This window comes from Sciurus carolinensis, chromosome 3 (assembly GCF_902686445.1).
Source record: "Sciurus carolinensis chromosome 3, mSciCar1.2, whole genome shotgun sequence".
Classification (NCBI taxonomy): Eukaryota; Metazoa; Chordata; class Mammalia; order Rodentia; family Sciuridae; genus Sciurus; species Sciurus carolinensis.
In genome coordinates, this window is record NC_062215.1 from 140,601,932 (window position 1) to 140,629,726 (window position 27,795).

Here is a 27,795-nt window from a genome sequence, read left to right on the forward strand (position 1 = left end):
TGCTATTAGTTTATTATCCAATCCGATCCTCTTTCAGGAGTTTACACTAGATAAATAGAAATGATAAGATGACAGTTGAAACTGAGGCAAAATATAGAAACTTTGTGGGCACATGAGATGTGCAAGGCAGTTTACTAAAGTAGACATCAGATGATTTAAGTTAGTTAGGGTCAGTGAAATAACTTACATGTTAGAGCTAAGAGTCCATTTTCCTGAATTCTATTCCAACTTCCATAAGCACTATCATGAGTTACCATGATATCTCAACTTCCACTTACAAAATAGGCAATATGTCACCAATTACATAGCTGTTTTAATTGTTTCCATCCTTCAACATTAAATGAACACAAATAATGTGCATTACAACATTATAGTACCCTTTGTGATTCTGAAATATTGTTAATGGAGTATTCCAGAAAGCTATGGTCTCCTTGAGAGAATCTAGTTCAGTATTTATATAGTAGGTACTCAATACATATTTGTATCAATGTAGAAAATATCGTGTGTAGCATAAGAAAGTTTAAAAAAATAGAAAAAAGAAGACAAAGAAATAGACACTTTGTATTTGTGACAATAAACAGAATCTGTTAAGTCATCTTTGAATAAATGCTGGATATATTCAAAAATCAACATTTGTAGATCTCTGTTTGCATTAAATAATGAAAGAAAATTTAATGTTGAATTGGAAATATGGTTTAGAAATTCTGTAAGAATTGTATATTGAATATTCCAGAATATAAGGAAAGGAATGGCAAAATTAATATTTTTCTCCCCTTCCATGGGTATTGAAATCAGGGACACATAACCGCTGAGCAACATCTCAAACCCTTTTTAAAAAAATATAATTTTGAGACAGGGTCTTGCTAAGTTTCTCTGGGTCTTGCCAAGTTGCTGAGGCTGGCTTTGAACTTGTGATCCTCCTCTCTCAGCCTCCCAAATTGCTGGGATGGCAGAAATGCCTCACCATGCCTGACTTCCATTGATAGATTTTAAAAACTGTTTTCTTTGTTCTTATGGGTAAACAAGGTTAGATTGACTTAGAAAATCCTGTGTTTCCTTGTAAGTACCCTTACTAATGGGTACTCTTGTTGTAGTCAGAAAGTTTTTGTACCCCAATATTTATATGTTGAAACACTAATCTCCAACAGGATTGTCCTTGTAGATGGGGCCTTTGGTATGTAACTAGAACATGGCAGTAGAGACACCCTTATAAAAAGAAACTCACTCACTCTACATTTTTATGGACATACCCAGGAAGAAAGCACATTCATCTTGTACTTCCTAGCCTCCAGAACTGTGGGAAATAACTTTCTGTTATCTAATCACCCAAAGTATGTTGTTACAGCAGGTCAAGATAAGACAATCCCATTTAACCTGAGTAGAAATTATTCTAATATATTCAGTTTTACAATCACATTGACTGGTGAAGTTATGAAACACAGAAACTGGTAGGAAAGTTAGGAAATATGAACATTTTATTTAAGATAAAAGAACCAATATTATTCCAGATGTTCTTAATATAACATAAAACACACATACAAAGAAGATAATTATTCTTAAACACTGAGTATTAAACTGTAAATCTATTTTTTGCCATCAAATCTGGATGTGTACCATGCTTTTGAAAGCTATTTATTTTCATGATTATTTTTGGTAATATTAGACAGTCTTACAACCACCCCCAGCACTGATATTTTAAACTACCAATAATATTGGTAGGATTTGTTCCTGTGAGTAGGCTGAGAATTTATCTTAAGCCAAAAGATGGTATTCCTAGAATCTTAATTATTATTATTTTTCTTTCTTTTTGAGACTTGAGGCATAAAAATCTGTTTTAGAATTAATTCCACTCTATGTATTTGGTTTATAATTGTTATATGTATGCAAATAACTTGCTGTTAACATCCATTATTCTATTTCCTTTAATTTGTGAAACTAAATTAAATGTTCTTCCTTATTGAATGCATAGATCTTAGAGTTGAATGGTGCAAATGACCTCTAAAGTTTATAAATGAATTGCAAGGCTTTAAGCAACTACATATCCTCACATTGTTTTGTCAATTTAATTCCTGAAAATAATTGTTAATACTGATATATTTAAACATAGTGAAGTCACTGTTCATCCTTTTTACATAAATATACTTGTAATGGATTAGAAATATAACTGGCATTTGATCCACATTGTACCTTGTATTACACAACTTCTATGTTTGATGTGTCAGGTATCAAGATCAATATCTCTGAATTTCACTGTCTGATTCTAAAAAAAAGATACAAGTTTGGAAAAGGAGAACAATTTTAGATAGTATTGGCATGTTGAGAAATATATAAATATTTTACCTTGATTTAACTGAAATATGTAATAAAATTCTGGTTTATGATAACAGAGAGCATTTGTTTTCTGTTCTCCACCTGTCCTACCCCACCTCTCAGGGTCTTGTTCATGTAATTATAAATTTTCTTTAAATTAGATCAAACATTCTTGAAAAAAAAAAAAAGGATGTGATCATCAGATAAAATCTTTGATTTTCTTTGGAATACAAAGTAAACAAGATTGAATGGATTGGGACTGGAGAAAGCCAACAAAGTACCAGCCATAAGACTTCTTGGGTTTTCCCACAAAGTTCGAAAGAATACAGAGGAATGAATCATCAGAACATCCCCAGTCATTCATTCAACACTGTAATGAAGACAGGTGCACCTCTACATTCTTGCTGCATTTAGTTATTGTTAGCAACAACTTCATGTCCCCATTCTAAAGCATTAAACTATTTAATCGAAAAGAAGGATATCTGTGACCTGTTTGCACTCTCAGTGGGATCTGATAGACAATCTCAGCACATTCAGGGTATTCCTGAAAAGGCAGTATTACTTAAGATGAAAATATATTAAACAACTCAAGTCCTAAATTAAAGAGCTCCGTATCTTGGGCATTACAAGGGTAACCAGTCAGTTCACCAATTCCTGTATTTATACTCCACAGTAAACACTGACAGTAACCTTCCATTTAAGAGACATCATTGTTAGAAAACAGGTCTATTGAATAGGGAGAAAAAGATGAACTGGCTTTACCTACTAACTGATTTAGTCTATCATTTAAAACCATTATGTAAATGATCAACAATTAATAGAAGGAAAAGAACAAATTGAGCTAACAGAAAGCTTCATACAGGAGATATGAATAATTCAATAAAGAGGAGAACATTTTAAAACCATATATTTTTATTTGTAAGACTATTTTAATCCAAAGTAAGAAAGTTCTGCAAAGCAAAGTTCTGTATGCTTTAAGAAAAAATGTTATTAGAAATAAAAAAGATTTGCTAAATATAATTATATAGAGAGGTCAAAAATGTAGTCACTGAGAACCTAGAAGATAAAATCAAAGGAATTCTGAGCAAAGACTAAAAATAGTGTGTGTGTGTGTGTGTGTGTGTGTGTGTGTGTGTTTGAAAGTTCCAATATTCTAATAATATTAATTTTAGGGTAGAAAAGTCAACAAGAAAGAGAGAATAATAAGTATTTTTAAATAGTGGTGAAATTCTTGACATATTATGATACAAGAAATTTCATAAAATATTCCAGAGAAAGTTAATATAAAAAAGATAAGATTCCTATTCAAAGCAACTCATCATAAGCAACACTGAATGCTAGAGGTCACAAAACCAGATATTATATTAATATCTTATCAATTAAGTGTGAAAGTAAATACATTTTTAGACATTTGTGTAATCAGAATATTTATCAATGCCCCCATTCTTATCTTTTAAAATATGACACAAAGTTGTTTGATAAAGCGCAGAGTAAAATAAGCTAAGAAGTGGAAAACCTAAGGTGTTGAAAGTTGTATTGATATAAAAGATGCAGAAAAAGTGAAGAGGAAACTAAAGCTCAGCAAGTTAGTTTTGATACCAGTTTTATGCCTCCACCCCCACCAGTTTTGCCTGAGTATCTGCAGGAGATGGTTCCAGTTTCCTTCATGGATACTGAAATCTGTGGATGTCCAAATCCCTCATACACCTAAAAGGACATCATAGTATTCTTATATAACCAACATTCTCTCTCTTATATACTTAAATCAACTCTAGGTAATTTATTATACCTAATACAATATAAATACAATAAAATAGTTGTTATACTTTATTTTTTAGGGAATAACTTTTAATATAATTTCATTACATATGATTTTAAAATTATGAATAATATTAATTATGATGACAATAATAAAGATCTGAAAGGACTGGTTCAATGATTTGTCTTTTGTTTACTAAATATGCTCAATACAGATTTACTGAATGTCTAACTCAGATTAAGTACCATACTATATGCTAGGTGGTAACCATAAAATTCTCTGAATTTATAATACTAGCATGATGGTACAGAAGGTAAACAACATCAAACTACTTAAATGTTTATTTCTACTGATTGTATGACTTTAGAGTTCACAGATTTCATTGTTTCTCAGTTTCTTCCTCTAGAAATGATTGGAAGTGGAAACTTCTTACTTAGGGCTGTTTGATTAAATTAGTTAATATATATAAAGCATTTAGAAGAGTTTCTTGTCAATGGCAATTGCTATACAATGCAAACTATTATTTCTATCATTGTAACCTAATGGGAAGAATGTACATTTCCATGAATCTATACAATAAAATGAGATGAGCCTATTATTTTGATATATGATTTATCTAATGGAACATATGTCTTTATTTTTGAAGTCTCATTTCTAAGAAAGAAATAATAGTTGCTTTTTTTAAAAACAAAACACTTAGGTGAAGAAGAATGCTGTAGAACTATACTTATCCTGTATCCCGAAGGCCCAGGATCCTTGACTCCAGACACCAAGCAAACTCTATGCAATCAATCGCATGAACCATCTGGAATCTGGCATCTGCATTCCAGATTTATGACTTAGTGCCTTAGGAGATTTTTAAAGAGCTCTAAACCTTCAGTTAATTTCAGTAAAGACTTTATTCTAGAATGTCATTTTTTGAAACTTAATTATATATTCCTCTTTTAGTTTTTTTCTTAGATTTTTTTTAATGGCATGATTATTTTTTAAGATTGACTTTTGTATATTCTCATAAACTTGAAGATTCATAGAGAACTCAACAAATGTCTTCTTGTGGTGATTTTTGTATTAACTTGAGTCCTAGAAATGGATGCTTTTTTTCAGATTCCTCAGCTTTTTCATTTCCATATTTTTAGTGTTGGCTTGAACCAGATGAGATCTTCATGAAATTATGGCATTTAGATTGTAGGATCCCAACTGAAGTCAAAGTGTGTGGAAAAAAAAGCATTACTAGAGGGGGATTTAGAAATCTATAACAGTCAAGTTTATGATTTTAGGTAGAAAATCAAATCTAAAATATTATATGAGGATAAAACCCCAAATAATGCACCTCTCATGCATCAGGCTACTGAAGACGGGGAGGTTTGAATACTATATGACTGTTATAGTGTAGATTTTCTTTTTTCTCCTTAATAAACAATTTTAAGTTTTTATTTCTTTACTTTTCTTGCTCTCTTTTCCTTTTGTTTACCTGTTCCCTCAAAGTCTCTTTCTCCCTCTTTGCATGCTAACAATCAATTTCTTTTGATTATACTCTCACCCTTTCAATTATCTAGAAATTCTGTATATTCTTTTCTTATCAAATTAACAGCTACATCCTACATCCCTCTGCATCCTCTTTGTCTTCCATTAGAAACTGCAGACGTTATTGAAAATCTGTTATACTGAAGATAATAATTGAACTCATTCTGTTTATTATGACAATATTGTTATTGTCCTCATAGGAGCTATTTGGTCTAGGATTGCATACTATCTGAATTAGGCACTGCTAATATTAATCTCCCCCTTAAAGAAAAGATTTAGGAAACCTATAGGGCCACTATAACCCTATAGGGGGGAATCTGCAACACCCCAGATCTGCAATGTTAGAGGGGAAAATACATGAATATCATGAAAAAACAAGGGAAGAAAATGATCCAAACAAATCTAGATTCTATATTAATAGACTCCAACAAGAGTATGGTAGAGAAATGTCAGAAAAGGACTTCAGATTATACATGATTAAGATGAGATAAGAGAGCAAATGCAGGCAATGAATGATAATACCAATAAGCAGTTGAAAGAGCAACTGCAGGAAGCAAAAGATCATTTCAACAAAGAGATAGAGATTCTAAAAAAAAAAAAAAAAACCTAACGGAAATCCTTAAAATGAAGGAAACAATAAACCAAATAAAAAGCTCAATGGAAAGCATCACCAAAAGACTAGACCACTTGGAAGACAGAACCTCAGACAATGAAGACAAAATAATGAATCTTGAAAATAAAGTTGCCCAAACAGAGAAGATGTTACAAAATCACGAACAGAATCTCCAAGAACTATGGTACATCATGAAAAGACCAAATTTAAGAATTATTGGGATTGAGAAAGGCACAGAGATACAAACCAAAGGAATGAACAACCTACTCAATGAAATAATATCAGAAAATTTCCCAAGCCAGAAGAATGAAATGGAAAATCAATTACAAGAGGCTTACAGAACACCAAATGCACAAAATCACAACAGATCCACACCAAGGCACATTATAATGAAAATGCCTAACATTCCAAATAAAGATAAAATTTTGAAGCCTGCGAGAGAAAAGCATCAGATTACATATAGGGGGAAACCAATACGTATATCAGCAGACTTCTCAACCCAGAGTCTAAAAGCTAGAAGGGCCTGGAACAATATATTTCAAGCTCTGAAAGAACATGGTTGCCAATCAGGAATCCTATACCCAGCAAAACTAACCTTTTTGAAGATGAAAATTTGAAGATGAAATAAAATCCTTCCATGATAAACAAAAGTTAAAAGAATTTACAAATAGAAAGCCTGTGCTATAGAATGTTCTCAACAAAATATTCCATGAGGAGGAAATGAAAAACAACAATGTAGGTCAGCAAAGGGAGGAACTACCTTAGAGGAAAAATCCACTGAAAGGAGAAACCAAGCCAAGTTAAAAACCAAAAATAAGCCCAAATGACTGGGAATACAAATCATATCTCAATAAGAACCCTGCACATTACTGGCCTAAACTCATCAATCAGAAGACATAGACTGGCAGAATGAATTAAAAAGAAAGACCCAACAATATGCTGCCTACAAGAGACTCATCTCATAGAAAAAGACATCCACAGACTAAAGGAGAAAGGATAGGAAAAAACCTACCACGCACATGGACTCAGTAAAAAAAGTGGGGGTTTCCATCCTTAAATTAGATAAAGCGAACTTCAAGCCAAAGTTAGTCAGAAGGGATAAAGAAGGATATTTCATACTGCTTAAGGGAACCATAAATCAGGAGGACATAATGATTGTAAATATTTATGCCCCAAACAATGGTGCATCCCTGTACATACAAACAAATCCTTCTCAGTTTCAGGAATCAAATAGACCACAAAACAATAATTCTGGGTAACTTTAACACACCACTGTCACCACCAGATAAATCTTCCAAACAAAAACTAAACAAAGAAACCATAGAACTCAATAACATAATCAATAACCTAGACGTAATAGACACATATAGAATATTCCACCCATCAACGAGTGAATTCACTTTCTTCTCAGCAGCACATGGAACCTTCTCATAAATAGACCATATGTTATGCTACAAAGCAGTGCTTAGGAAATGCAAAAAAATAGAGATACTGCCTTGTGTTCTATCAGATCATAATGGAATGAGAGTAGAAATCAATGACAAAATAAAAAACAGAAATTACTCCAACATCTGGAGACTAAATAATATGCTATTGAATGAAAAATGAATAACAGAAAACATCAGAGAGGAGATTAAAAAAAAATCTTAAAAGTCAATGAGAACAACTATACAAAATATCAAAATCTCTGGTACACTATGAAAGTGATACTAAGAGGAAAATTCACTGTATGGAGCACATTCAAGAAAAGAAAGAAAAATCAACAACTAAATGACCTAACATTATAGCTCAAAACCCTAGAAAAAGAAGAACAGAATAACAGCAAAAGTAGTAGAAGACAGGAAATAATCAAAATCAAAGCTAAAATCAATGAAATTGAAACAAAAGAAACAATTCAAAAAATTGACAAAACAAAAATTGTGTTCTTTGAAAAAGTAAACAAAGTAGATAAACCCTTAGCCACGCTAACAAAGAGAAGAAGAGAAAAAACTCAAATTACTAAAATTCGTGATGGAAAAGGAAATATCATGACAGACACCACTGAGATACATCACATAATGAGAAGCTACTTTGAAAATCTGTATTCCAACAAAATAGCAACTACCGAAGACATTGACAAATCTCTAGAGACATATGCTCCTCCCAAACTGAACCAGGAGGACACACACAATTTAAACAGATCAATATCAAGCAATGAAATAGAAGAAGCCCTTAAAAACCTACCATCCAAGAAAAGCCCAGGACCAGACAGATTCTCAGCCGAGTTCTACAAGACATTCAAAGAAGAACTCATTCCCATACTTCTCAAAGTATTCCAGGAAATATAAAAGGAGGGTACCCTACCAAACTCATTCTATGAAGCTAATATCACCCTCACATCCAAACCAGGCAAAGACATATCAAAGAAAGAAAATTTTAGACCAATATCCTTGATGAATATAAATGCAAAGATCCTTAACAAAATACTGGCAAACCGTATTCAAAAACATATTAAGAAAATTGTGCACCACGATCAAGTAGGATTCATCCCTGGAATGCAAGGATGCTTCAACATCCGTAAATCAATAAATGTAATTCAAAATGTCAATAGACTTAAGAACAAGAATCATATGGTTATTTCCATTGATGCAGAAAAAGCATTCAACATAATACAACACCCCTTCATGCTCAAAACACTACAAAAAATAGGGATAGTAGGAACATACCTGAACATTGTAAAAGGCTGTTTATGCTAAGCCCATGAACAATATCATTCTTAATGGAGAAAAACTGAAAGCATTCTCTTTAAAAATGGGAACAAGACAGGGATGCTCTCTTTCACCACTTCTATTCAACATTGTCCTCGAAACTGTAGCCAGAGCAATTAGACAGACTAAAGAAACTAAAAAGATGTGGATAGGAAAAGAGGAACTTAAGCTGTCACTATTTGCTGATGACATGATTCTACATTTAGAGGATCCAAAAAACTCCTCCAGAAAACATCTAGACCTCATCAATGAATTCAGCAAAATAGCAGGCTACAAAATCAACATACATAAATCTAAAGCATTTTTATGCTTTAGACATGGACATGGACACAAACCCAAATAAATACAATTTTCTCATACTAGACAAAGGGGTCAAAAATATGCAATGGAAAAAAAGATAGCCTCTTCAACAAATGGTGCTGGGAAAACTGGAAAACCATATGCAACAGAATTAAATTAAACCCCTACCTCTCACCCTGCACAAAACTCAACTCAAAATGGATCAAGGACCTCGGAATCAGACCAGAGACCCTGCATCTTACAGGAGAAAAAGTAGGTCCAAATCTTCAACTTGTTGGCTTAGGATCAGACTTCCTTAACACGACTCCCATAGTACAAGAAATAAAAGCAAGAATCAACAACTGGGACAGATTCAAACTAAAAAGCTTTCTCTCAGCAAAGGAAACTATCAGTAATGTGAAGAGAGAGCCTACAGAGTGGGAGAATATCTTTGCCACTCATACTTCAGATAGAGCGCTAATTTCCAGAATCTATAAAGAACTCAAAAAACTCTACACCAAGAATACAAATAATCCAATCAACAAATGGTCTAAGGAAATGAACAGACACTTCACAGAAGAAGATGTACAAGCAATGAACAGATATATGAAAAAATGTTCAACATCTCTAGTAATAAGAGAAGTGCAAATGAAAACTACCCTAAGATTCCATCTCACCCCAATTAGAATGGCGATTATCAAGAACACAAGCAACAATAGATGTTGGAGAGGATGTGGGGGAAAAGGTACACTCATACATTGCTGATGGGGCTGCAAATTAGTGCAGTCACTCTGGTAAGCAGTATGGAGATTCCTCAAAAAGCTTGGAATGGAACCACCATTTGACTCAGCTATCCCACTCCTTGGCCTATATCCAAAGGACTTAAAATCAGCATACTACAGAGATACAGTCACATCAATGTTCACTGCTGCTCAATTCACCATAGCTAGATTGTGGAACCAACCTAGATGTCCTTCATTTGATGAATGGATAAAGATACATATATATATATATATATACAATGGAATATTATTATACCATAAAGAATGATAAAATTATGGCATTTGCATGCAAATGAATGAAATTGGAGAATATCATGCTAAGTGAGATAAGCCAATCTCAAAAAACTAAAGGACGAATGATCTCACTGATAAGCAGATGATGTCATATGATGGGGGGAGGAAGGGGTTAGCGTTAGAGTAGGGTTAGGTTTAGGGTTAGGGTTTAGGAGGGTGGCAATAATGGAGGAAGAAAGGACTGTATAGAGGGAAAAAAGGGGTGAGAGGGGTGGGGGAAAGGAAAACAATAACAGAATGAATTAAACAACATTACCCTATGTAAATTTATGATTACACAAATGGAATGCCTTGACTCCATGTACAAACAGAGAAACAACATGTATTCCATTTGTTTACAATAAAAAAAAAAGAAAAAAAAACTACCCTAAGATTCCATCTCGCCCCAATTAGAATGGCAATTATCAAGAATACAAGCAACAATAGGTGTTGGCGAGGATGTAAGGATAAAGGCACACTCATACATTGCTGGTGGGGTTGCAAATTAATGCAGCCACTCTGGAAAGCTGTATGGAGATTCCTCAGAAAGCTTGGAATGGAACCACCATTTGACCCAGCTATCCCACTCTTTGGCCTATACCCAAAGGACTTAAAATCAGCATACTACAGAGATACAGCCACATCAATATTCATAGCTGCTCAATTCACAATAGCCATATTGTGGATGCCCTTCAGTGGATGAATGGATAAAGAATCTGTGGTATATATATACAATGGAATATTACTCAGCTATAAAGAATGATAAAATTATGGCATTTGCAGGCAAATGGATGAAATTGGAGAATATCATGCTAAGTAAGATAAGCCAATCTCATAAAACCAAAGGACGAATGATCTCTCTGATAATCAGATGATGAGACATAAATGGGGGGTGGGAGAGAGGCAAGAATGGGGGAAGGAGGTACTGTATAGAGGGAAAAGAGTGGTGGGAGCTGTGGGGGTTAGGAAACAATTACAGAATGAATCAAACACCATTACCCTATGTAAATGTATGATTACAGTAATGGTATGCCTCTACTTCATGTAGAAACAGAAACAATATGTATTCCATTTGTTTATAATAAAAGAAATTAAAATAAACAAATAATGAATATTAAGGCCAGCAAATGAGAGTAAAAAGCTACAAAAAAGTAGATGCAAGAAACATTCCAAAGAGTAGTGTTCAAATTTGAGACATGAGTGTGCATGCAGGACTAGAGCTTCCCATTTTATATAAGTACTTCCTTAGCTTGCTCTTGAATCTGTTTTCAATCTCTTCCTATCCAGGTATTCTCAATGCTGCCATTGATTAAAAATTAATTTCATTAAGGAAAAATCGTATAATCTCAAGATGAAGCCCCAATTTGGTTTTACTCTATATATACAACATCATCCCATAATTTGTTAATGACATCACTTCACTATATTTAAAACAGTAGTCCAGTATCTTTCTTGTCTCCCCTATTGTGCTCTTTATTTCTGAAATTTTGCCTTTGTTTTTAGATTTTTAATTTATTTTTCATTTGTTCCTTTTAGATACACATGAGAGTAGAATGTATTTTGACATATTTTACATGCATGGACTATAACTTATTCTAATTATTATCCCATTCTTTTGGTTGTACATGATATGGAGTTTCACTGTCGTTTATTCATATATGAGCATAGAAAAGTTACGTCTGATTCATTCAACTTTCCTATTCCTATACCCCTTCCCTTACCTTCATTCTCCTTTGTCTGAGCCACTGAACATTTACGTTTGCTCATATTAGCTAGAATGCCCTCCATTATGCTTGTTATGTCACCCTGTATATCTCTCCAGCTCTTAGCTCTTCTGAAAATCTCTGCACATGCTCTGAACTGAATTTCATAATCATTCTCTACTTGACTTGTGTATAAGATTTTATTTCCCTACTAATTTGTGCCTTCACTGAAACCAAGTACTTTTTTCTCATGAGGTTCCTGATAATCTTTCAGCTCAGAGTAAATAGTAGGTACTTGTTAGCTAGCAACTTATTCTTTGAGGATATGATATCAGTTATTAAGCTACAGGTCTGTGTAGAAAATATTCTTGCTCTCTACTCTGTCGGGAATAAGGCACCAGTGAAGCTTTTAATTGTCCAACAGGTAATGTCAGGAGAGATATTGTTGCATATAATATCTCTGTGCATTTAATGTAAGTCATGAGCACTGTCTGGGTTGCATTTGGAAATAATAAAGTATTAACATAAAGAACATCTAACTGGAGTTGGAGTTTTTTTTTTTGAAAGATAAATTAGATTAGATCCACCACTACCCTTGATAACTAGGACCTAAAGATGGCCTTAGTGTAACTAAAATTCACACAAAATGGAAAATAAAATCTCTGTCCTCTGGCAGTTCTTAAATATGATCTACTTTCATTTTTTTGTTTTGTTTTGTTTTTTAACTTCATCATTTTCCTATGTTCTATGTCCAAGCAACACTTTTTAAAGAGTCAACACTTTTTTTCATGTTTTATAATGACTACCACTTTACCTTACTCTTGACCAGTAAGAGTCATGGTGGACACTTCTTTCTACTCACTGTAATGAGAATTTCTCTCACATTCACCCTTTATATAAGACTTCATTTTTGTATTCTCTTTTATATACCTACTCATAATATTTATTTATATATTAAAATTATCTTTGAACTGATGTGTAACAGTCTCCTTTATGTAACATTGCTTATTAAACCTTTTAAGTGTAGATTTTATAGCTTATCTCAGGTGGTTCTTCACACATCTTCTTCTAGACAAAACAAAGAATCACTATAGAAAAGATAAAAGGTGGAATTCTCCAATTTAGAAAAAAAACAAGCATGCGCCAGTGAATAGAATTATATACCAAAATCAGAGGATTAAGTGAGAGATCACATCTATGTTTGTATTCCTCATCTTCTCCTTTTGGCATATAAAATGTTTGCAGCAAGACTTATACTCTTCAGGAAGGAGATTAGAAGAGTATTCTCAGGGAAATCTGAATAGCAGAAGAAGAAATACCTAAAAATTATTTCATGTTTCCCCAATAATAGCCAGGTCAACTATAGTGAATCCCATAGTTACCATAATTTACTCACGGGGTCAGAACTTTCAATGTACTTTTCAATGTTGCTTTCTTCAATATGAACATACAATAATGGATTAAACTATATCTGTGGAAATTTTCTAACACAAAGGAACCAAAACTAATAAACAAGAAAGACAACTTGGAAGGAACAAAATATCAAGATATTCTCAAATAATTGATGTGATATATTTGGAGAAAATTTACTGTATTCTTGAATAAGGATGATGTTATTTTAAAAGAATGTTCAGAAATACACTGGATATTTCAATATTAGAATTAAAATGTTAGCAATAAAAAAATTCAAAAAGTTTTCAAAAATAAATTAAGGAAATTTCTCAGAAGAAAGAATATGAAAATATTAAATAAAAGACATAATAATTAGTTTTGTATGTATGACCAAAAAAATAGGAGTTTCAGGAAGAGAATATAGAAACTGGGAAGGTCAAATCATTAATGACAAATAAAGAAAATTCCCTAGCATTTATATATCTACAGATTGAAGGATCTCTTGAGCAACCAACAGAATAGATTAATTAATTAGAAGCATGTCAAGGCCTATTGCCATGGAATTTGAGAACCTTGGGAGAAAGAAAGATCTAGGAAGTTTCCACAGAATTCAATAAAACACATCAGATACAAAAAGTTAACAATCAACTGCTCTAAAAAAGAAGTATAAATTGAAAGAGTGCTTTAAAATTATGGAAGGGAAATATTTCAACATTTATATTCCATATCTACTGATTAAACAGGAACATAAAATGATAATATTTTAGTTATGCAAAGTCTCAGACTTACATCTTATACCTTTTTGCACTAGCAATTAGTGGAGGTACCACCCAAACAAAGGAATAAAACAAGAGAGAAACAAATATGGAAAGCAGAAAACAAGGGACTCAGAAAAAAGGGGAGGGGAAATCTCAGGATGGCAGTAAGGGAGTGAGGCAAGACAACGTGATGGTCCTTATATAATAGGCATAGTGGAGGATAGGGAAAAAAAAAAAAAGAAACCACTAATGGTGACGACCCACAGGATGGAGAAATGTCTCTTCAAAGATGCAATTGTTAGATTGTTAGGATACGTGAAGTGATGAGTGTAAAGAGGACATTAGTAACTGAGTGAGAACAAATTAGATGGATGCAAAGGTAGGAGTTTTGTGCCTGAGTTTGCTGTGGGAAGAGGAGAGTCATACCTCAATTCTCATGTAGGAAATTCCCATGGCAATGAGAAATATCATGGAAGCCTACTAATCAGAGATAGAAAAATTCTAACTGAAAGATTTTTGAACACAGTTTTTTGCCTTGAAGAATTAGGTATGAAAAAAGAGGGGAAGATACACATTTTTTTCCTAGCGAAACTTTTTTTCTTTTTAAATATGTTTGACTCCTTAAACTGTTTTTATTGATAAAGAAAGTGTGGCACACACAATGCAAGGATGTTTTATATAAATATCACTGAAATGTCAAATAGAAACTGGGTATGTGTAGATCCAATGACAGATACATAAAAGTTAGAGATTTTTTGTGGAGAGATTATATTTCATTTTGGATAAAGCAAAACTTAAGTGGTATCCAAGCTAATATATGTTACAAAATTTTAACATAGTCTTTTCTATTCCCAAACCTCCCTCCCTTCCCTTCAAATGAAAAATGGTAGCCATCATGGTATAATAATGTTAAAATGTATAAAATGTCTACATGACACTGCACCAAATATTTTGCATATATATTTCATTTAATATTTAGGACATTTTTTCAAGACATGTCTAATTACTATATCCATTTTTACAGATATGAATATGTAGAAACAGAAAACTGCTCAAGGTTACAGGTTCCTCTGTAGAAGGACCAGGACTTGAAAGGTTCTGTGCCCAACTCTTAAAATCAAGTTCTTAATCTCTAAAACGTGAAATAAAGCAAAACATAGTAAGGTGAAAAGTAATTGGGATAGGATAGACATTCAAATCTACATTCTTCAGATTCTAATATATTGGGAGCAAAGCTTGTATTTGATCTGTTTTTCTATGTAAGGTAAGAAAATGAGTCCTCAAAAGTCAAAACTATTTTGGAATAATGCTACACTTCTCCCTTGCCATTTAGAATACTATAATGCTAAACCACTTTTTGGTTTTATTAAGTTATTTATGCAATTTCTAGACTTCCCTTGGAACTTAGTCTTCACATTGGTCTAGATTTTATAATACGTAAAATGTAATTTGTAAAATCAATTAAACTTACTGTGATTTAATTTACATGATCTTATTTTCTTTTCTTGAGCTAAGCTTGTGAGGTATTGTAAGAAATTCATCCAAAATGAATTATACTTACATGTCTTTTTTTTTTTTTTTTTTTTTGTGGTGCTGGAGATTGAACCCAGGGCCTTGTGCATATAAAACAAGCACTCTACCAACTAAGCTATATCCTCAGCCCAATATGTTTTATTTTAATACTGAATATATGTATAATGTGTGTTTATATAGATGGCTTTTTAAAATGAAAACATTTTCCACACTCATGTGTTTATTTTTTTCAAAGTCAGTAAATGCTCACAGTAACCAAATATCATTGGAATTCTGCATAATATTTGTTTCACTAAACAGAACATTTTTTATCTCTTGGATATTGCCAGAATTTAAACATTTTAAAAATTTTTGTTCATTTTTTGTTCATTTTTCAGAAATCCAGTTTATAGAAGAATATAGCTTCCCAAGAATGAAGTTCTTGATGAACTCCACTGATTCCATATAGCTACAGTCCTCTCACCCCATTCCTCAGGAGTAAAGGATTTATTCTTTTGTTAAGATGTTATGTAAAAACCACATCTGAAGCATGAATATTTCCCTGCTTAGTATTTCATATATTCTTTTTTAAAAGACTGATCAAATGAAAATTGAATAAGACTAGATTATACTTTCTCTAAAGAGCATTAGTAAGTGATAACCTGTTCCTCATTCAAATTTTAACTCCCCTCAATTCTGAGGTCTTGGAGAACAATTAGTCTTGTAGTTTATACTCTTAAAAATATGCTTATACCCTATATAATATCCACAGTCTACTCTATTTGTTTCTTCCTCATGAGAATTCCATATTTGAATCATTACATTAATGATCATTAATATGTAAATACCTTTAATTTTATGCTACTGTAGTAACAATTCATATCATTCTGCAAGATATATACGCTAACAAACATTAAGAATGGTGATTCAGTCTTTTCAAAACCTCTCTATATAGATTTTTTTTTCTCTAAACAATTCACTCATGGTTATATTGACGAACATATCAACACAAACTTCTTGTCACTGATTATGAGTGTTTGAAATACATTAATATTTTAGTACGAAAAACACTAGTTTGAAAAATGTTTTCTTATACAATGTTTCCAAGTATGTCTCCATATCACATTCTATAATGCAATATTTTGTACCATATTTCCCATTGTGTCCAGCTTTGAACAATGATCATACTTTTATTCTTATTTTATATGAGGATACTAAAACCCATGGTTTTTCAATGAATTGCTAAAAGTCACCCAAATAGGACCAGATCCAATGTAATACAAAAAAGATCAATTTGTCATCCTCAAATTTAGTTAAGGTCCACTTCCTGAAAAAAATATACTTTCTTCTTCCTCTCACTGTGTCAATCCTTAACTGGTGAGTTGTAGAACTTCTCATATATAAAGGCATGTAGATGGAATAGCAGAGAAAATCATGCAGATCTTAAAACTAATAATTAATACAAACTCAATGATCACTTAATTTTAGAGAAGAGCCCATAAAGAGCATAGTTGTTGTTTAATGGTAACTAAATTTTAACAGGATTAGAAAATCTGGTTTCACTTTTTATTGAGTTTGCATTTTGTTCTGTTTCTTGCATGTAGTTTCTGAAATAAACTCACAGTGCTATATGAAGATTAGAAAAACTTGTGCCTATTACTCTAAAAGCTCAAAATTGTTGGTGGGAGGAAGAGATATAGCACAAAGATCGCCTCTGTTCATCTTTTCCACCATTCAGTTACCTTGAACATTCATGCATTTTCCTTAACCATGTCTCATTATTAGTGTTTTCTTTTAAAATAAAAAATATGGTGGCATTGTTTAATTCTTTCCATTGTTTATTAATACAAAACTATTACATTTTTCATTCTGGAAAATGGAAGAAATAAAATCCTTTAAAGAAAAAGGGTCAAATAACATCTTTTGGTCCCTGACTTTTAAATCTTAATAATTACTAAACAGATTAATGGTGGGAGGCTCAGTTCTTGGGAAATCTACAGGTAAAATTAAATAGTCTTTCTACACAGTGCTTCAGTAAAATGCAAAATATTTCTCATTGATGTGCAAGAACATTTTGAATGCCAGTCATTAATCTAAGCAAATCAGTGTCATTTTGATTAGTGCAATGTGAAGCTGGAATAAATTTCCAGGCAAGTAAATTCATTACATTATCAAAGGCCAAAAAATACGTGTGCCTAAGTAAGCTTAATTGAAGTCACCCAACATTTGAAAATAAAGACACAATTATGATACAGCTAATACAAAAAATGATGAAAAATTGTTGTGATGGACGTTTTAAAACTAGTCATAAGATTTTCTGGAGTATAATGTTAAATACTGTAAGTTAAAAGTCAAAACCACTAATGAAATAATTTTGGTGGTAGTGTTTTATTTTTTAACATGGTTATCTTTCTATCTTCTGACTCCCTATTTTCTGTCTCTCAAACTGAATTGAGAAAAAAAAAATCTATGTTTTATCAAGAACAACTCTAAATCATAAATTAATTTTTCTTGTTCATTATCTCATAATCTTATAAAATATCAAAATTTCATTATACTAGATAATAGTAAATGGCAAAAATTTATGTTTAGCAGATAATATCAGAAAGAAAACATCTGTGGTTGAATAATGTTGACTTAGCTTTTGATTTCTTACAAAATAGGAGGTGACTACCAAGGATACAGTCGAAGTTTTTCAATAAGAATGTTCCAGGAATTGGGCTTGTACCTGATTCTGGGCAAGGTTCAAGGAAGTAGGGTTTTGCTTTTCATTGAATGACAAGGATAGTTCTGTGATTGAGAATCTTGCTTTGTAGGTGGTAAGAACTGAGCAAAAATAAAATTGCAGTTGTTAAAGAAATAGCTGCCATTCATTTTAGTCCAGATACAAAGTTGTTTGGACATCCCTGTGGTTTGGACAAGTCGTTGTTTATCTGTGTTGAGGCATGGTTGGAGAGTGGTCCTCCAGCATGGTCAGAGAATAACCTTGGCCAGTGGTGCCTTGTGAAGCATTTATATTCAACAGGAGTGCATCTTGACCTAGTTATGGGTGCCAGACCCGTTCATAGCACAAATGTAGCCTAGCTATTTGTCAGAGTCTGGCTTTAAGGGACTGCTTTTCTCTTTTTCACTGATTTTCTCAAATTTTACTTAAACTTCTTATTTTACTCTCTAAGACTTCACACAGTAAAAGGCATTAAAAAACTGATATAAAATTTATATACATATGGGTCACTAATCTATGAGATGCAGAACTCCATTGGGAAGACAGTGATACTCTACATCCGAAAAGTAAATTTTAATATATAATGATCAATCTGTCTTGTTTTACACCATTAAGTTTGTGGTGATTTGTCATGGCAGCAAATGGTAACTAACATGATGGGCTTTGTACAGCAATATGAAATGGATACACATTTTCATGTGATATGAAGTGCTATTTGTATGTTGTTAAAAAGGAAAATTGTTAGATAAAGCATAGTAGATACCCCCTTTAGAATAACATTTTTGTTTTCAAAAAAATATATATAGTACATAGAACCTAATGATATATTCAATTTCAGAGAAACTCAATTTATATTAACTAAATAAATACAAGGGATCATAAGTTTGGTTATTTGATATAACCTACAATCTTTAAGACAATGAAAGGAAAAGAGATTTTGGGCTAGGAATGTAGTTCAGTGGCACAGTGCTTGCTTAGCAAGCTCGAGGCCCCAAAAGAGATTTGGGTGCTACCCTTAATGAACGGTAATACCAGTTTGAAGTGTGTCTCTTCTGATTCCTGACTGCATCAACATAGTGAACCAGACAAAATTTATGTCACAATTTTAGTGACACATGCATGTATTATCAATTGTACAGTTGAAGGATGCTTTCCTACTAATTTTAGAATAATTAATTAATTCTAAGTTTATGTATTGAATACTTGTGTTTATGGATGAGTACAGTGGAAAAATTTCTGAAATTCACAATAAATAACAGCTAATTGTTAAGATGAAGAATCCAGTTTCATTGATGGAAAATCTTTTAAGATGTACAAAACATCAGAATATGCTGAGAATAAGAAAGACCTGTATAGTCAATGCTGTTTTGAATCACATTTCAAAGGAAATTAGAGATAAACATAAGAGAATAAACAATAAAAGTTATTTCTTGTTTCAAAATTCCAGATGGTCTGACAATTAAAAAACAATTTATACTTGTTTCAAGTCACTTCTGTCTTACATTCTTTTGCATTCATCTCAAAAGTTACATATTGCTAAGGATTACAGGTAGCAACTATTCCTTGATTCTAACAACAAGCGTCAGTTAATAAAATTGAAATTCAGCTGAAGAAGTTACATTTTGAAATTTTATCTTCATTCTATGGTAACATGATTGAAATATGGTCTTTTAGAACAGTATGAGTCCATAAAATGTATGCTAATTTCATTGTTCTTCCTAACTCAAGGAGCTTGACTAATCACTATCTAGATTAATTTACATTGTGAACCTTCCAGTTGGTATAATTACCTCATTCTTCAGTTTTGTGTAAGGGCAGTCTCTAAAGGTCATGAAGAACGGGCAAAGGAGGTGTTTCAATGTCACTTTTTTCCAAAGGTACTTCCTCTAGTACAGAGAAATGTACATGATGAAGGAGTAACCCTGCTCTGCCCACTTGTCAAGAATAAATGTAAGAATTCTTATAAATGGATTGGCATTTCAAATATATATAAGTTATTATAAAATATTATATTATTTGCAACATATTTTTCTATAATGATCAAATAGGATGAAAACAGTGGTAGAATTAAACTAAATTTGCATAGTTGGACTTTTTAACAAATAAAAAAAATACACCATTTATTTCAATAGCATTTTGGTTGATGCTAGCTGAGTATATTCTAAGCAAATTGTTATCTCTCAATTTTATTGAATGACCCTACTCAATATTACTCTAGAACTTGGGCTTCAGCTTATCTTAAGGGAGAGACACTATAAAAGACCTGGGTCTCTGCATGAGCTGATCGGCAGAAAGTTATTTCTTGGTGCTTTCCCCAATATATATATATATATATATATATATATATATATATATATATATATATATATATGCAGTTTTTGTTATATCTACTTTAAGTATTTATTTACTTATCTATCCAATGTCAAAACCCTGTTTTGCATTTTTTTGTGAAAAAGAATACTTGAGAATGAACTCTTCCAGCAGACAGAGTTGAGCTTGGAAATCTGCTTTAAAATAATTCTCTGCAACTTGGAAAGTGTCTTGTAAGTTGTACTTTGTTAGTTAGTAAACTTGAGGAAATATCACATTCATTGCTTGGTAATTATAAAATGAGAAATATTTATTTAAGTGCTTAACAAAATATATCTTCTCTAATAAGCACTTATTCAATGAAAAGGGCCATAGTGATTATTACTATGCTAGAATCATTTCCTGGTTCACTGTAGAGGTGATGTGGAATACTGACATCAGTCCTTCTAAAGTGATGTTATCTGCATCTCAACTCATTAACATAATTATGAGAAACTGTTCATGTCACCCATTTGTCACTTATTGATTGCCTTCTCTATTCCAGACTGATATAAAAGAATAAATAAAAGGTTTTTCATGTAAAGTTAAGAAAGAAAGATGAATTTGTCAGTATATTGTATTTTGTAATCAATATTCTAAAGTAAATTTATAAAATGGCAACATTGCAATCAATAACTAAATGACAACTGCCCTGATGTTCATTCCTTCCTTCCTGTTACTCTTCTTGTCTGTCTGTTGCCTATGTATCTGACTACCTTTCCTATACCAGAAGGAACTTGCTATTTGGTCCTAAACATAATAAGTATACCAGAATCTACCACCAACTAGTTGAAGTTATGAAAATCTATCACAAAATAAATTCATTTTGTTTTATTCTATTAATTCTGAGAGTATTGCTTATAGTTTATTTTTACTCTAAAGACAGCTGTATTATTAATAGCTTAATTGAGTTCAACATACCATATGCTTAAACTACCCAAGCCAAAGAATTTTAGTATGTTCACAAAGTTATGCCTACATCACCACAATCGACTTTAGATCAATTTAATTATCCTATGAACATCAATTTAATTATCCTGTACCTCTTAGGTCTCTCTTAATTACACATCCTACCACCCTTACTAACTTTAGGTAATTTCTAATCTACTTCCTATCTCTATAATATCTGCCTATCCTAAACAAATGAATCATGCAATATGTGGCCCTTTGTGACTGGTTTCTTTCACTTCACATAATGTTCTGATGTTCCTTCATGTTGTAGCCTGTATCAACAATTCTTTTGTTTTATTGCTAAATAATATTGCTTTGTTTGTTCATCTCATGTATCCACTTATCAGTTGTTGTATCAGGTTGTTTTCCACCTTGGCCATTATGAATAATGCTTCTACGAACATTTGTGCCTGGGCTTTTCAGTTTTACTTTTTTTATGGACATATATTTTTTTCTTCTCTTATGTAGATAGCCAGGACTGGAATTGATGATGATTATGTTTAACTGGTTAAGGAAATTTCAGAAGTTTTTCCAAATCAGCTGCTCCCTTTTCTACTAGCATGGGCAGGTAGGAGGACTCCAATTTCTTTGTACTTCCCAACACTTACATGTTTCATTTTTATTTTAGCTACCCTAACAAGTGTGAATTGTATTTCCTTTTGTTTTTAATCACATTTCCCTAATAGCTAATAATGTCCATTCTTACTTGTGCTTAACTGTGTACCTATTTTGGATAAATATTTATTCATAATTTTTATTTTTTTTTTAGTGAAGTTATTTGACTTTTTGAGTTGTAATAATTCTTCATATAATACACATGGGAGACCATTTCAGATCTGTGATTTGCAAAAATGTTCTCCAATTCTGTATGTTGTCTTTTTACTTTCTTTGTGGTAAAAAAATAATTTGATTGTTTATTTATCCTATTATTCTTTTTCCATTCACTTACGTTTTGTTATAATTCACTTTTTAATAAAATACCAATATGTGATCATGTTAGAATATTTGGGAATGGCAAAATTTGTAATAAAAGGGAAAATTACTATTAATATGTTCTTGTTTTTTCCATCAATGTCATATATTTTCTTTTATCAAATACACATGTTTTATTTTGTTTTTTTCAATTAATATAATATTCAAAGCTATTTCTAGTCCAAATTTTCTTTTAAACAATGCCTTTCATACTGTTCTATTGCAAGCGATGATCACAGTTTAATTTAACCATTCAATTAAAGACATATTGGACTCAGATGTTTTCCATTGTTTTATCATTTGCATACTTCATATTATTTTATTAATCAATATTTTCAAAAGTGGAATTTTTTGTGTGAAGTGTCATGAATGTGTTTAACACAAATTGTCAACTTGTTTTCCAGTAAAGGGATACCAATCTACAGTTCACTGCTGGTGATTATGCTTTCTCTGTTCTTCCTCTTTACATTTACTTACTTTGTTTTAGCAGATAAAAGTGTTTAGCATTTAACATATGAACTTAATTTTTTCAACTTTTATTTCATTTTACGGGTTTCTATTAAAGTAAATGCATTATTTCATAAAAATAAGTCAATGTGCTTTCAGAAGTTGAAGTTGGGCAACCTAAAAGTCTTTACATATCTCCTCTATACATTTAATATTAAACTATACCTGTCAATTTATTAAAGGAAGTATTTTTTTGTCTGCAAGGTTTTGCTTTCCCTAACAGCATGTCTCAGTAAAGGATATTACTTTCATGATACACAGAAAAAAATATTTTTATCTTCTGTAATAGTTCCAATGCCCTCATTAATACTTTGTACAAAACACTAATGACTTAGTGAATTAAGTGAGAAAAATTCAGTGGAATATATTATGAGGGCATACTATAAAAGAAGTTGAATGAATGACCTGGAGTTTTGAAATATGAGATCTACATTAAGAGACAAATGACAAGAATGAAAGGCAAGATGCTCTAGATAGTATGCTGTCAAAATCACTCCCAGAACTAGCTTCATTTAATTTCTTTCTAACCTACTGACAAGAATGATGAATTGCTTATTATTTTAAAAGATTCTTCAATAAGCCAGAAAAGTAATGAACAGCTCTCTTGACCCTAGATCCAGAAATAATTATGATTATCTGCACTATTTAGCTTGGAAAGAATCAGTCACTGTTCATGCTCTATTACTTCCACTATGATGTTTGATAATCTATACATACAAATCATTGCACGTCATTCAACCTTAGAATGCCTCAAATGAACGTAGTTGGCCCCACATGAATAGTGAAGCACCTGTGCTACTTTTCTATTACCCACCTGTCTTAAACCTACCTAAGTTTAAAGTGCTAATACATAACACAATGATTTTATCTACCATAAATAAAACTTGAAATAATTCAGTTATTTGTGCTTGTTAATATACTTCAATAAATAGAATGATAGAAGATAAGCAAATATTACACACTGTAGATGATATCTATAAAATGAAGCTACACACATATTTTATACTTACTTCTTATTGGTTCTATTAATTTTTTGACAATTTTCCATGACTGGAAAAATAAAATCAATTTTCCTTTAGTTCCCACAGTGTTAATAACAATGCTAAAAAATTTTAAAACACCATTTTTGAAGCATATACATATAAACACAGAAAAGCTATATTATGTAATATTTTAAAGAAATCCCTAAAATACTAATAGTTTTGAATATTCAGGTCACATATATCTTTAGTCCAATAGAGGCTATTTTTCTGTTATTTTCTATGATTCATTTAGTTATCTAGTTTCTCACTGTTAGTATAAGCAGGAAAGTTAACATTGTATTTCTAGATTTTGAAATTACTATAGGATTTATGTCATGTTTAGTTAATTTTAGTAAAACAGACCTTTGTTTTTTTTCAGTTCTGCAAATTTCCACTGGCAGATGCCTTTTATTAGTTATTGTTGGAGAGTGGAGATGTTAAGAGTGTTAAACCCATTTTTCATGTATCACAGACAAACTAAACAACCTTGTGGCCTATCCATTATCTATAAATCAACGTTTAGACAGCAGCGTCTTACAATTTTCTCTTAATGAACAAAAGAAGGCAAAAAAAAAAAATACTATACATCAGGAAATTAAGTAAAATTAAGCATCATGATTTTCTTTTTTTTTCTGTTTTTGTTCAAGAATACATCAATAATGAATTTGATTATTTTCCAAATCTTACTTACGAAGTAGGGGCCTCATTTAATCAATAGAGTATAAATGGATAAAAGTACCTTTAAGAGAAGGGACTATACAGTTAACTCTAATTGGATTCAATAATTGGTCAACAAAGAGACTTGATCATCATTTTGGTCAATGTGCACTGTCTAAATACTACCAGATGTTGGTGTGGCAGATTAGCTAGATGAATGCTTTCTTGTTTGATCACACCCTCCTCATGTTCCTGGGGAATGCTAGTTATGATCAGACATTGACAGAGTGTTGAAGAGAGCGGACTTGGCAGCACACTGCCAAATTTGAATTCTTCCTTTAACACTTAATGATTCTGGGAGTTAGGCTAGTTATTTAATCTGTCACTCATGTAGCTTCTTCATTTTAAAAATGGGGATAATTATTAAAAGTATTATTATTGTTATTTTACAGGCAGATTGTAAGGATTAGATTAGATATACATGTAAAACACAAGAGCATCTGCCACATAATAAGCTCTCACATAAGTTAGTCTTTTTCCAAATATGAGCTATTTGTAGGTTTACTCTCTTCATTATGTATCATAAGTGTTAGATATGATGTAAATTAGAGGTAAATTTATTATTAAAACTGACAATTTTCTTAAAAAAAGGTAAGGATAAATAGAAAAAGTTCTGTCAACTAAGAGTCTTTTAAAATAGAAATATTCCTACATGTATTAGATTCATCAAGCTATTTAAGGTAAAGTTTTTTAAGTAATGATGCTTTTCCATAAACTCCCAACTTATTAGTATTATTTTTACACTTTTTCAAGAAAAAATAATATTTTATGTCCTAGTTTTGAGAACAGATAGACAAGAGGAAGGCAAAAATTGTGAGATGTAATATTTCAGTGAAAATGAATCATGGTTTGCAGAGGATGCTTACATGGAAGCAACAATTGAAGACAAAGTGAATATAGAAGAGTGTCAACTTCTAAACCAGAGGGTAACAGTGTCTTAATAAGAACTTCCGGTTTAGTAGGAACTTGGGAACCAGCCAAAAATTGTATTTTTATTACTTACGAAAATAAATAACATGACAAAATGCACTGAGAATCAAATTATAAAATATAAGAACATGGAAGAAAATATCTTTTCCTTTCACTCTTTTAGCTTCATTCTTTTTAACTTGAGTTGTATTAAAAATTCCATACACCCTGAGCAAAACAAAAGGTAATATATTCATTTGAACTAAAGATATAAGGTGACTATTTTATGTAGTTAAATCAAAATAAATCGATAAACAATTATTTTTATACAATCCCATCCTCCTTTGAATACCACTATTAATCTTGAATTAATTTTCTCTTGCAATTGTTATAGCAAGTAACAACATTATTGGTTTTTATATCCCAAATCCTATTTTTAAAAAAAATATAAAGGGCAGTAAAAAATATATTCTCTACAAATCAATATTAAGGAAACAGATTAAAACCATATTTCATTTATACAACCAAATAACAAGAATGACTATTCCCTGTTAGAGTGGAAACAAATCTTCCACAAAGAGTAACACAAAAATAGTAAATTTTGATTCTCTGCCTTCTCATGTCCCTAACTCCTTTCATTATATGTTTAATTACTAACTGTCATTACTAAAAATTGCATGTTTACACTATGAAGTCCAATGCAAAGGGGCTATTATTTATCCTCCAATATTTTCTGATCAATAAATGCATTTTCCTAATACTTCACTGCTGCATAATATTCACCCTTTTCTCAAACCCTAAACAAACACTACATCACAGACTAGATGAATTTTTTATGACTTCATTGTGATTTATTTCTCTTTTAGGTTTCTGCTGCTTGATTTCCAATATAAGCTACAGGTCTTTATATCCACACCAGTGAGGGAGCTGTAAATCACCTCTTTAGAAGGTCTTATTGTATGTCTTCGCTGTATCTTTTCTTTCTAGTCTAACTTTCACACTTGATGGAGATCACCCTCAACATAAACCACAACCTACGCAGTACATGATGTTTCTCAATAGTACCCTACTGCTGTAAAAAGATTCAAAGAACATGCTTTGAAAATCAAGATTTTTATTTTAGCTTTGGGATCTTTTTTTCAATTGTGTTTTATATCTTGTTTCTGATCATTTACTCAATGGTACTCATTTTTATTAGGACACAACTATGGTCAGAAAGTAGAAAAGAAAGAAGTAACTACCTTAAATAATTCACACAGTTTATGAGGAGTTTAATAGGAGTAAGAAGAAAAGATGCTTCTCTAGATACAAAAAGTGATTCACGGGATAGATACAAATTCATGGGAAAAAGTAAATAGAAGAGACGAAGAAATAATATGAAAAGTTCCAAACAGAACCAAAACATCAAGTAGTATAGGTTCAAGGGATAGGAACATCAAGTTTGAAAACCACTTTATTAGGCATTTGGAGAAAACACAGAAGGACCGATGATGGAATTGAAGTTTGGCAAGAGATGGCCAGCACCAGGAAACTGGGAGATTAAAACTGATGAAAAAAATCTAATCATTCTGGTAGGAATAGTCTATCATCTGGTGATTGTTGACATAGGTAGGAAGACATATGATATACAATTGACAAATAAATATTAATAAATAAGGATATGATCTGATTATTGGGAATCTGAGCACAGGTTGTAGTTTATACAATGTAAATCAAGGTCAAAGCAGTTACTAAAATGAGTAAATAAATAAATAAATAAGCAAGCTAACTAAACTAAAATGACAAATTATGATTTCTGTTTAAATGACTTTTTTGTGTCAAACAGGTCCCAAATTCACATACTTTCAGATACATTTAAAAACTGAAAATTTGAAGGAGATATAAGCTAAACTTTATTTAATGTTTAGTACCTAAATGCCATAGCATCAAATACTACAATAGATTCTGTCCATCTTATTGTCTATGTTTTAACTACAATTAAATATTCAAAA